This window comes from Thermobia domestica, chromosome 12 (genome assembly GCF_964235325.1).
Source record: "Thermobia domestica chromosome 12, izTheDome1.hap1.1, whole genome shotgun sequence".
NCBI classification, from domain to species: domain Eukaryota; kingdom Metazoa; phylum Arthropoda; class Insecta; order Zygentoma; family Lepismatidae; genus Thermobia; species Thermobia domestica.
In genome coordinates, this window is record NC_137465.1 from 231,799,022 (window position 1) to 231,812,289 (window position 13,268).

The window sequence follows — 13,268 nt, forward strand, 5'->3', positions numbered from 1 at the left end:
TATATATATATAGTTACATTCTTTCATTTCTAGTCTAGTTAGTTACATATAAATGAAAGTATACTAGAATGTAACTAACTAGACTAGAAATGAAAGAATGTAACTAGATATATATATAAATGAAAGTAACTATATTTGTAACTTAACAACACTTGAGCCACCAGACTGATCTCGACAAAAACTTTCAACATAGATGAGGTTCGGGGCTGAGATGGTTTTATCATTTCACTTTGAAGGTGCAACTTGGAGGAAGGAAGTGCGGATATATATTAAAAATTATCGATCTTAGTGTCGAACCCATAGTTTTCGGGGTTGCTGAAATGAACACTGACATTTCCGATGAAGCTTTACTTCTAATTCAGCACTTCAACTTGGGGGAAGGAGAGGAAGATGTATAAAATGATCGAAAATGACCGCTATAAGTGTCGAATCCATAGTTTTTGCGGTCGCTGAGGTGAACAGTTAAACTTTCGATGCCGTTTAAATTCAAATTTACTTCCGCAAATTGAGGGAGATACATAAAAATGATGCAAAATAATTGATATTAGTGTGAATCCATATTTTCGAGGTCGCTGAGGTGAACAGTGACACTTTCGATGCCGTTTAAAAAATTAAATTTTTCCCCGCAAATTGAGGGAGGGGGAGGTATATTAAAATGATGCAAAATAATCGATATTGTTGTGAATCCATAGTTTGCAGGGCCACTGAGATGAACAGTAACATTTCCCATGCAGTTTAAATCCAAATTCAACGCCGAAACTTTAGGGAGACGGAAGGGGTGATATATAAAAAAGATCGAAAATGACTGATATTAGTGTTGAATCTATAGTTTTTGGGGTTGCTGAGATGAGCAGTGACGCTTCTAATGCCGTTTAAACCCAAATTCAGCGTCGTGACCTGGGGACAAAGGAGAGGGGTATATATAGTCCAATACATCGTTTTTGGGGTTGCTTTGATGAACAGTAACACTTCGGATGCCGTTTACATCCAAATTCAGGCCCGCAACTTGGGTAGGAAAAGATCGCCTATATAAAAATGGCTGGAAATGACCGATATTAGTGTCAAATCAATAGTTTTCGGCGTCGCTGAGATGAGCAGTGACATTTCTGATGCAGTTTAAATCCAAATTCCTCTCCGCAACTTGGAGGCGGAGAGATATTAAAAAATTATCGAAAATGACCGATATTAGTGTCGAATCCATAGTTTTTAGAGTCGCTGAAATGAACAGTAACATTTCCGATGCAGTTTAAATCCAAATGCATCCCCGCAACTTGGAGACGGATATATATAAGTGATCCAAAATGACCGATACTAGTGTTGAATTCATGTTTTTTGGGTCCTGAGATGAACAGTGACACTTCAGATGACATTTAAATCCAAATTCAGCACTGTAACTTGTGGGGGGAGAAGATGTGGGTATATAAAATGGTCGAAAATGGTCGATATCAGTGTCGAATCCATACTTTTCTGGGTGGCTGAGATGAACAGTGACACTTCCGATGCCGTTTAAATCCAAATTCAGCCCCATTATTACTCCTAAAGGGAGAGGACGACATGTAATAGTAAGTGACAATGACTGATACTAGTGTCAAACTCATAGTTTTGGGGTCCCTAAGTTCACTGGTGACAGTTTCGATGCTCCTTATACCGAAAATGAAACTATTCTCCCCGTGTGAAGAACGGGTATTCTGCTAGTCTTTAAGAATAACGAACGGAAGTTTCACATGTTAAATTCTTTAATATATTTGTCGATGCTCAAATTTACGCACTTATGCGGTGTATGTGTGTATATTTAAAGAAAATCCTCTCTTTTTTTGAGTTCTTCGAAAAATATACAAATAATATAGAGGTATTTTTATCAGAAAACTAAAAAGTAAAATTAAAAGATGTTGCTTTAACTATTTTTCCTGCTAGCGAAATACGTTGTATGTATAGATGCTGCAAACACGTTACAGCAAATAATATTAGCATCTGGCAAATAAATAGTTTTTAAATTACATTGTCCGGGTTTTGCCAATATTTCCCAATAAAAGATTTTTTCTAATGGGTTCAAAATTTATAAAAATTTACACAGCACAAGGAAGATACGTGTCTCCATAAAATAGATATTTGATTTTAACATACTGGTATTAACTAAAATGATTCTGGCTCTGTTATTTTAACACTTCCCTGCCATAAAACGGTAACTTTATAAGATTACTTAAGATAATTTAAATGCGTCTATATTATTTAACCTAACTTCGATTATATTTCAGTATTTTTTGTAGCCTGGTTTAAATATATTTATTGCCATAAAATTTCCCTATTCTAATACGAGAAACATAACTACTCAATGATCTTAACTGTAAAGTAGTAAATATAAAATAGAGTTCATTTTAAAAGCATAATGTGTGAAACATTCGAAAATTTCAATTTTCCCCAATCTTTTCGTTTTTTTCAGGTTCGGGAAAAACTGTAAAAAACTGTTTTTTACCCAAAATTTCCATTTCTTTTTCTAGACCTTTGCAACACTAGTCGCACATATTGTGAACATTCATCAGACACGAAGATATGATTCATCACTGAAACTCGTATTCTCCAATCATCAGCAGTCCAAAGTTCTTTGCCTCGTGCCCATTCGAGGAGCTTCTTTGCAATGATTGGAGTAATTTTTGCTTTCTTTCTTGGCCTGTGCTCTTTTATTCCCTTAACACAAAGAACCCTTCGAACATTTTCAGGCGAAATGTCTACACCATACTCAGCCATTTTTATGTTTAAGTCTCTAGAAGTTGCGTTTCTGTTTCCCAGAGCCAATCTTTTTTTTTTATTTTTTTTTAAGTTTTTTGATACCTCTTAGCGATAGCTTTGGATCTCACCCACACTTCCAAAGCCTATTTTGCTGACATATTTGCTTCTTGCTCATCGCAATGGAGATTTTACTCACAGATTTTTGCCTGTGGAGAATTCGAACATAAAAAAAGTGCTCCCTTTGCTCTTTCCCTTTTGTGTGTTCAATTTTCATTTTTTTAAACGGGAAAGTTTATATGCCAAGTTTCATTTTACTAGCTTCAGAAACTTGCGAGATACACTACCCTTTAAAAAAAATCTTGCACCACCCTTTTTACGATACTTATTTCCAAAAATTCTTTTGTATGTCCTGCTTTCATAAGAAAATTATATTTTATAATTAAAATTTAACGACTCTACTTGTAGTAGTATGTCCCAAAAATCACTCATCTTTACTCTTTTATATAAGAGTACAGAAGATAAATACAGCCAAACAAATGGACTTCCATGAACAGTTTCCGATTTCTTATAACTAACTTATTCGTACATTTCCCACAAGCTGTGGTTTTAAATTTACGCTTTGTCAAGGTCCAGGTTTCAAAAAGGAACTAACTGGAAATATAATAATATTATGTATTTATGTACATGTGTAATATGTATAAATTTATTGTCTTATTGAAGGTTTCGTAATCTGGAAATAAACTTTTGATTTGCTTTTAATATATAAAAAGCCTGCTCCCCTAGAAAAATTTGTAGGCTACACCCTTAAATGACTATGTAGTAATTTCTGCAAAAATGACACAGGACCTAAAAATTTAGGTCTAGTGCCTATATTTTTAGGACTTGTGTCGTTTAGGACTTCTGAATGTCACCCACTGTATTGCATAATAAATGTTCTTTGTTCAATTTTAAATTTACTGCGTTCTTTATGTATACAGTTGGTATTTAATGTTCACTCGTGAAATGTCTAGTGAGCTTTTGTCCTAATTAAGTAAACTTTGGTGGATTTTTGTCCTACTCTTAATAAAATACACTCCGCACAGTATATATTGCAATTCTGAATGTTTACTTAGTTTCAGAAGTCTGGTAAAATATGCTTTTTAAACATTTTTATTACTTTTTATTTATTTATTTTTATTTTAGAAATTTGTCTTGGGATTCTCGAATTTCTCGTATCTCCATTCGAAAGAAACGAATTTCTTAACTAATTATGTAATTAATTCTTGGAATGAAATAGGTTGTATTATGTAATTCGTGTATAAGTGCAGAACAGATAGTGATAATAATAATCTTAGTAGTACAAATATAGCTATTACTGTTGCAATTAGCTATGTTCGTAACATTATTGCCAACTAGTTGCTGCATCGTCGCAATTTCGAGTGGTGGTGGCGAATTTCAGAACTGAAGCAAGTGAATGAAAAAGGCACAAGACCTAAACGGCACAAGTCCTAAAAGGCAGAAGTCCTAAACGGCAGAACTCCTAAATGGCAGAAGTCCTAAACTGCAGAAGTTCTAAAAGGCAGAAGTCCTAAAATTTAGGTTTAGTGCCTATATTTTTAGGACTTCTGCCTTTTAGGATTTCTGCCGTTTAGGACTTCTGGATGTCACCCTTAGGGGGTAATAGAGACGATGTCACTCATGATTCTGAAGATACTGCTTTAGAAATATGCTATACAATGTGAATTAGTGAGTGAAATATACCGGCTTGTAGAAGGAATCAGTGACCATGACTGTTCCTCAAGACATTGATCCATCGTTTAATTTCTCTGTATCATGTGACAATGATGATGAAACGGGTGATGAGAGTTGTTCCGCGGACAGCTATGAAAATAAAAGAAATTTAACCGGTGAAGTGTTTTTCGTATTCTGGCAAACTTTACAGATGTTATTTCATTTTTGCCTCATATGTTGCGCTCCTGTACATACCTTGAAGCACAACATTATATTGTCAGCGTTAAAAATTGCAACAAAACGTGAACATACTTATGTTTGGGAATCGGAAGAATGATTAAAGAAAAGGTACTTAGGTGTTGCAGCAATCTCGTCCGCCATCTATTTACATGATATTGGTTTCGATTTTTTTTTGAAACGCTGAACTTGCTCCTTTAAGTCTTTGCTTATATTTTAACTAGCTGCCATTTTGCATACGGTTGCCGTAGAGAGTCGGGGCTTCCTTCATCTTCTTTCATTTCACAACAGTTTTCAAACGATGTAGTACTTAACCCCCTTACCATTTGAAACTTTTGAGTTATACCCCGTCTGGGACCCTATGGGGGACCCTGGGCAAACTTTTTTACCCTCAAAAAGTATGCCCTTGAAAATAATTATATACGTGTTCGTCGAGTTTTCTATCTACCCAACCATTTCCGAACAAATGACCTAGTTCAAACTATTCTGCCAGCTAATACATTACAAAATATGTTCTCACTTACGATATGCCGCCCGGTCGCATGTATAACTTTGAGATTCGTCTAGTTATAACATATCAAATGCAAACACAATTACCTCGTTCGGATCTAAGCGGAGTCACTTTGTGACCTTCCCTTGTGAGTAAACACCTTGCTTTTATACAACCTGTATTATTAAAGTGCATTGTTGGTTGCATAAATTTATGCTCAAACATTTACAAGCAAAATATAGAATAATATTATTGCCATATACTAGACTGAGACAACTGAAATGATTATAATAACTTGCAATGTCAAAGTGGACATTATATGAAGAATTCAGTTTGGCTTTTATAAAACATACTCCTTTAAAAGGCTAAATTTTACCAAGTCCAGGCTTAAATATAGTATTTTAACACGAACTAGATGAAGAATAATTTAAGATAAATAAATATTTGACAATGAAAACTATTTAAGTCCCTAGATTTGTCGAGTAGAAAGCAATTTACGAGGAGCGTTCGGAAAGTGTGTTTCCCTAGACCGGTAATCATAAAGAAGACCAGTGACTTTGAAACATCTATTGCCACAAATACAGTACAGATGACACGACTTTTCAACGTATTCACCACCGGAATTCAGACACTTGGCATACCATGGGATCAACTTCCATATTCCGATGTTGTAACAGTCAACTGCTTGGAAGTGTAACTAGTTTATGACAGCCATTTGCAACTCTTCATCCCTATTAAAATTATTAAAGGAAAGGAATTTCTTGAGGTGTAAGGAGACATGAATATTGCTCGGAGCAAGATCTACGCTATAGAGTTGGTGGTCAAACACGTTCCAGTGGAACGATCGCAAAAGATTTTTGTTACATGGCATGTACCTGGGCGAACACTATCGTGAAACACAATACCAGTACTAAACATACCACATCCTTGTTTCGAACGGCCCGCACGTCCAAAAATCTGATCACAGATCACGCTTCATAGTTGGCGGAGGATTGTATCAGAGCCAATATTTTCACTCTGCTCCTTTGCTTGCGTAGTGCAGCTGATAGTCACGTGTTTTGTCTCGAGCGCATACCCACTACCATCTCGCACAATCTTGTCTGTTTTCTGTTCGTGGAGTGTGAAACGTACGTCCTAGACCACGCCGCGTAGTTTAATTTTAGATTTCTATTCTATGGCCTGATTAGTATCTTGCATCCTGAGCATTATACTAACCCGCTAATATAAACAGTACTGTGGGTAGTCTATCAGCCAAGGATAATATTCTTAATTACTTCCATAGGAATACATGGGTAACTAATTTTGATTGGTTGTATATCTTGAGATCAACTGGATGAATTCATTTCCATCAACGAGCATGATTCATAACGTTCGACTCTCAACACGCTGGCCAAAGCTAATAATGACCCATCAAATAATTCTTGAAATTTTGTCTTCCGGTCGGACATATGAAGAACTCAGAGTGAATATATAAAGGAAATTTTGGTAAAACAAACAAGCTTTAAAAAACTCAACAATCTGTGTTCCTGGAAACTTACCTCTTCATTTTTTCTTCTATGAGTCAATTACACTCGTCAACAGAAACCTTTTTCTCTGACACACGAGAAAATACCTGAGTCTAATAGAACTTTCCACGTAGAACTCAAATATGTAACCAGTTTTCTTCATCGCCCACTATTTTCAAGCGACACTCACGTGACCTTGAAAAATAAGTTATTTTCAGAAATGTCTTATTTACGTCCAGATAATCACATGTAACCTCCACAGTAATTACAATATAAGCATGGTTTATACCTCATTGGATTCGAATGAACCAAAGTTTACAATGATGTATACAACGTGTCGCTATTTTTTTATATAAGTAAAATTCGAGAGGGATATTGTGGGAAATTCCCTCCAAAAAGTAGTTTATAAGAATGTTTTCTCACGCCTCTATTTATATAATGATACAGAAATGGAAATCGCACCAAAAGATACATTTATTTCTATTCAATAAGCCTTGTTAATTTCATGTGAATCGCGTTATTCTGTCTATAAATATAAATAGTTGTTTCTATGCTAAACTAAAGTTAAACTAAACTTGCCATATATGTACTTTACCAAAGTGTCAAGTGTTAAGAAATGAACACTTACCTTAACCAAAAAGTTTTACTTGTCGACTTTCTTCTGTGTTTGACTTCTGGAACATCTCTCTTGAGCATCCAACAGTAATCTGCTAACATTTGTGAACCCCACTGTCCCTTGTACCACCTTTCCATGGCGGAAATGTTCTGATAAAAAACGTTCACAACTTTCATCACTAACGGCACCGAGATTTTCAGGAAAGAAATCCAGGTGGGAGTCTACGAAATGGACTTTAAAGGACATTTTGCAACCCAATTCTTTGAATGATTTGCAGGAAATCACTCACAACTTTACTGTAGTTTGGGGCTTTATGATTTTCTAAAAAAAAATCTCTGTTAAACTTTTGAATGAACACCAAACTGCCTTTCCAACCGGAGTTAAGATATCCTCAATTTTTTGTCACGAATCAAACATCTTATTTGGCGGCCTACAAAAATTATTTACTTGATTTTAGCGTCGCTAACCAGAGGTAATTTTTCCTTCAGATAACAAAATCCTGCATTACTTTTGTCCATTGCCTTAACCAAAGTTTTGAAAAGCACTAACTTTATATGAAGAGGAGGTAGAATTATCTTACCAGGGCTCACCAGTGAAAGATAAACAATATTCTTCTGTCCAAGAGTTAATAAACGCTTTGACCATTACTTCTTGATGTAAAGTTCCGCTTTGTTACTGATGTCCCATTTGCACAGGAAACAACAATATTTCATATAACCAAGCTTTAAACACATTAAGAGCGAAATGACTTTTAAATCACAGCAAACGATCCACTTGTATTTCCCAAATTGATTGTTTTCTAACAATATTTTGATGTGTTTATAGATGTCCTTTATGTTAGTTGCATAAACCAAAAGGCGCTGAAGGAAATTCATTATCATTGTGCAATAGGACTGCCTTCAAATAGTTTTTTGAAAAGTCAATAAACAATCTCCACTCTGTACTTACATGTTCATGTCCGAGTGTATCTATGACAACACAAACATTGTTACAATAAACTAAATCATTTTCTTTAGAATAGTAGTTCTGAAGCTCTGCATGACGGTTTCGAAAAACACACACTTCAGTGTCATGATGAAGCAGATTCCAGCCTTTAAGTCTAGAAGCAAGAGATTCTGCTTGTATTTTGGAGAGTTTTAAATCCCGAATGAGGTCATTTAGTTCACCCTGAGTTATCAGATGGGGCTCGAATGTAGATGTGCTTCCTACATATGTAGGATCATCTTCCTCTTCATGTTGTACTTCAGTAGTTGCTTCAAATACGTAATATTTATCTACAGTAAGATGAGCTGGAGGTTGTGGTACTGGTCATTCTGTATTGTGTGGAATTGGTCTAATTGCTGATGGCAAATCAGGGTACTGCACTGAATGTTGAACTTTACTGGTTATTCATTTTATCTGTGTCATACAAAAGTAATAATCTGAAGAACGATCTTTTGGTTTCCTTTAGATCATGGATACGCCGAAGTTTATGTTGCGTTCACCATTTGCCCACCCAGTAAAACGATTCACGCAAGTATAACAAATATAGCGAGGAGTTCAGTTCTTATCTTGGTCTCCTATCCTGTAACTAAAAAAATATAACTGAAAACACTCCCTCACAAGTGGAGTGAAACATCGACGTTGCGATTTAAAATGCCAGCTGCCCAAATACATGAAATAAATTGTCCTGCTGACAGTGCCGTGCCGTGGAAAATCAGCGCCTGGGGCGAGAATATAGCCCAGTGCCCCCATACTGATTTCTGCAGTAAGCAAGAGGATTCCGTATATTTGTACAATATACCGCTGTCCGGAGAACAGATTTTTCTCAGTCTACTTCAGTATCTAGTTGATCTTAATAATACGTGGTGTACATCATTAATTATACTGTGTACAGTTGTCTTGCAAGTGTCATAACGAAAACTTGATAAAGGCATCCTAGAAACTACAGTATCAACTTCATTTTGATAATAGGAGGTGTATGTCATTAATGATACTGAAGTATACTGAAGTATACAGCAGCCCCTAGGCAGAAGATAACCGCATTCGTCTTTCTAACACTTCTTGTGTCGTGTTGTGGCGTCAAGTGCACTTCATCTCATCTCTAATTTTCATAATGATTTCTACATATCGCTTATCTATACCTTCACTTTATATTTTGTTGTCTAGTTTCTCACGCTTGCCATATTATGTATGTTCTTCACCATTCTTGTTATATTATATGTTGTATTGTGTATCCTATATTTCGTATATTATATATGTAGTATCTTGTTCTCACGTATAACCATGATTTATGTTCCAGTTCGCCTACAAGTATGTTTATGATCGCAAAGATCATAATGTCCTTCCAATAACATGTTAAATAATAAATAATATAATAATACATTAAAAGCCCATAGCCCAACCACCCATACCTTTTCCCCATAACGGTCCTCTCAACTTCCTTCCCTAAAAGAGGGTGTAGCCCTCTTAAAGGATGCAAGCCTTCGACTAGCCTTAAAAAAAGCGCTTGTAATTGCTATTGTAGCATTTTAATAGATATATATATCACCAATAAACCCACATAAAAGAAAGCCTCAACTCTTTAAATAAACAGAAGACGGGGGCAAATCCAGATTTCTTTTCTTTTCTTTCTTTCTTTATTTTTTCTTTTCTTTCTTTTTTTTTTTTTTGCAAGGATCCAATATTACAAGTCATTATATCCAAGTCAGAAGGTGTATGTTGTATTTATTGATCTAGAAAAGGCTTTTGACCGCGTGAATTGGGAATTGTTGTTGGGAGTTCTAACAAAGATAGGGTTGGAATGGAAAGATAGAAGACTCATAAGAAACTTATACATGAACCAACAAGTAAGTGTTAGGATAGGGGAAGAACTGACGGAAGAGAGTGCAATTGGAAGGGGAGTTCGACAAGGATGCTGCCTCTCGCCAACACTATTTAATGTCTATCTAGAAGAGATAGTGAAAAAGAGCCTACATGATGATGATGGCATTTCGGTAGGAGGTAGAATGATTAGATGCATAAGATTTGCAGACGATATGGCCCTTGTTGCAGAATCTGAAAAGAAAATCAATAAAATGTTAGAAAAAATGAGAAGGGCCTTTTAAGAATATGGGATGAAAATAAATGTTAGAAAGACAAAAGCCATGGTGATTGGAACAAAGGGGTCTGTGTCAAATATAAAAGTAGGAGGGGAGAAAATAGAACAAGTGAATAGTTTTCGATACCTGGGTAGTGTTCTTAGTAATGATATGAAATGCGAACGTGAAATAAAAGCAAGGATAGGAATGGCAAAACAAGCCTTTAAAAGAAAGAAAAGTCTGTTTTGTGGGACCTTGAACAAAGAGTTGAGAAAAAGACTCATAAAATGCTTCGCGTGGAGTGTTGTGCTGTATGGGGCGGAAACGTGGACATTGTGTAAGGGTGACGAAAATCGACTGGAAGCCTTCGAAATGTGGGTGTGGAGAAGAATGGAAAGAGTTAGTTGGGTCGAGCGGAAAACGAATGAGAGAGTGTTAGAAATGGTGGGTGAGAAATGAACACTTTTAGATATTATTAGGAAGAAGAAGAGAAACTGGTTAGGACATTGCCTAAGAAGAGATTGTATCATGAGGGACGTCCTAGAGGGTATGGTGGGGGGAAAGAGAGGGAGGGGGCGAAGGAGACTACAATTAATGGATGATATTAAAACAGAAAGATCATACGCGAAGACGAAAAGTTAGCGGAGGACAGTGGAGCATGGAAGCTTCTCAGCTGCGGCAAGTGACCTGCCAATAAAGGCAGAATACCTATGATGATGATGATGATATCTAAGTGGTATTGAACGGATATTATTCTGCACCCGAAAAGACAATAAGTAATTCTAAAATACTTCCACCTACATTTTCAGAAAAAAAGTGATAAAGCTAGATTGTTTTCAAATTTTCGTGCTACATCAATCATTTCACTGTTAAGCAAGTAGAGTTTTATTGAGAAAGTGTACAAATAAGTGAGAAAGTTTTGGGGGATTTGGATTCAGTGGATCCCCTACATGTGCGCCCCTCAGAAGGTATGTATTAAATTATGACATTTTCATCCTTAAACAGCTTCCTAAAATGAAGGCAAAACTTCAATCTTAATAAAAGCTAGCTATTGTCGTATTTTTCAACTTCTTAGTACAGGCAAAGAAACAAATGAAGTTAAAGTTAGATGTAACATGATTTCTAAAAATATGTATCCTGTAACTTATACATGTCGATGTTCATCTTGCGTAGCTTCATTTTGTGGCTCTTAATATGTCTGGAATGTGCGTCACAGCCATTTGACACTGTACAGCCAGTTTCAGTTTCTAGATCTTGCAAATTGGATACCTCTGCCCACGCAAACAGAAGGTTCTAGAGATTCAATGAACAAGGTCTTAAGGACGACAGAGTGTTATGTGATAAAGAATGGAAGTTCATTTCCCAACGGTGGATACTTGAGTTTTTCACACGTAGTTTCATGATCAACTAGCAATAAAACTGCATACTCACACATACGTACTCCCTTATACCTTTCGTTAATACATGTTAGATAAAAAATAAGCCAATGCCTTCTCTTCATGTAGCAGCATTTAAAATTTCAAATTTAAACATATACACTGACCAGCCAGAACACTATGACCACCTATATTCGGCTCATAGGACAACAGGAATATTGTTTGGCAGGGAATCAATGAGACGTTGGTAGGTAGCTCGAAGCATGGCACACAACATTTGCACACAGAAGTCATTTAATTCATGTAAATCATGTAGGCCGCGGACATAACAGACCCATCATTGTAAAGTTTTCTTCCTACAAGAAGTAGAATCTAATATTAAAAAGATGCATATCATGCTAAGGGAACCTCTGTCTCAATTACCGAAGATTTCTCCGCCTCAGTTCGTCAAATTCGTAATGAACTGTCTTCATGTGTGATGCGCGTTCCAAGAGGTGACCATGCAAAGCTTCAGTATAACAGGTTAATTATAAATAATAAGGCATTTACTCTTGAAGAACTGCGACGCTATCAAAGGAAGAGGAAATTCCGATGAACGTGAATACAAAATTAGCTACACTACCAGTGGTTAACCAAACGCCGATTTCAGTGAGTGCACCCATCTGTGCGGAAATTCCATCGTCCGATAACAAAAGATGAAGGAAGATCACACGGGCGACTTTTCCACATCCCCAAAGAAGCAGTGTGTGACTATCAAAGGAATGCAATGGAACATGTTATCTATATTTGATCTCGAAGAAACGTGTTTGTGTAGTTCAAAAATAGCAACTGGTCTTACATATAATAAAGATTCTCTAAAATATTCTATCAAAATGCTCGTAGCTTAGTATTCGAACATGTTATTTCTTTTGTAGTGTATTAACAAACTATGATCTAATTGTAATCACTGAGACATGGATTAACGAATTTCATTATGATGCTGAGTTATTTCATAACAGATATACTGTGTTGAGACAAGACAGAAACTCTATGAAAACTTGTGAAACAGGGGTGTGTGTGTGTTCTTATTGCAGCTCTAACTAAACATTGCATCTTCTTATTGGACAGGTGTGATGATAATTATGACTGCTTGATTGCCAAAATAATCAGTGAGGGGAAAACCATATATATTTGTGTTGTGTATTTCTCACCGGGATCTAATATCTATATATATAAAAGAGAACGCACAAATCCTTTGTGAACTCATCACGCTAATACGGCTGAACCGATTTCTTTCATTTTTGGGGGGTTGTTAGGATTTGGACCCTAGATGGTTTTTATCATATCACTTTAATTTTTAATTATCAGTGTCTTGAGATAATGGACCATTTAAGTCTCCATAGTTCATCATAGGTAAAAATAAACGTATGTATATGCAACCCGCATGACCACTGCACTCGGCGGGTTAACATAAATGACAGGCGCTATAATGTTAAAATTTACTGCAATTTGAAAGCGAAAAAGTAAAAATTATCTAAGTAACAAAGTTTATTGCGTTCCGGGGTGACC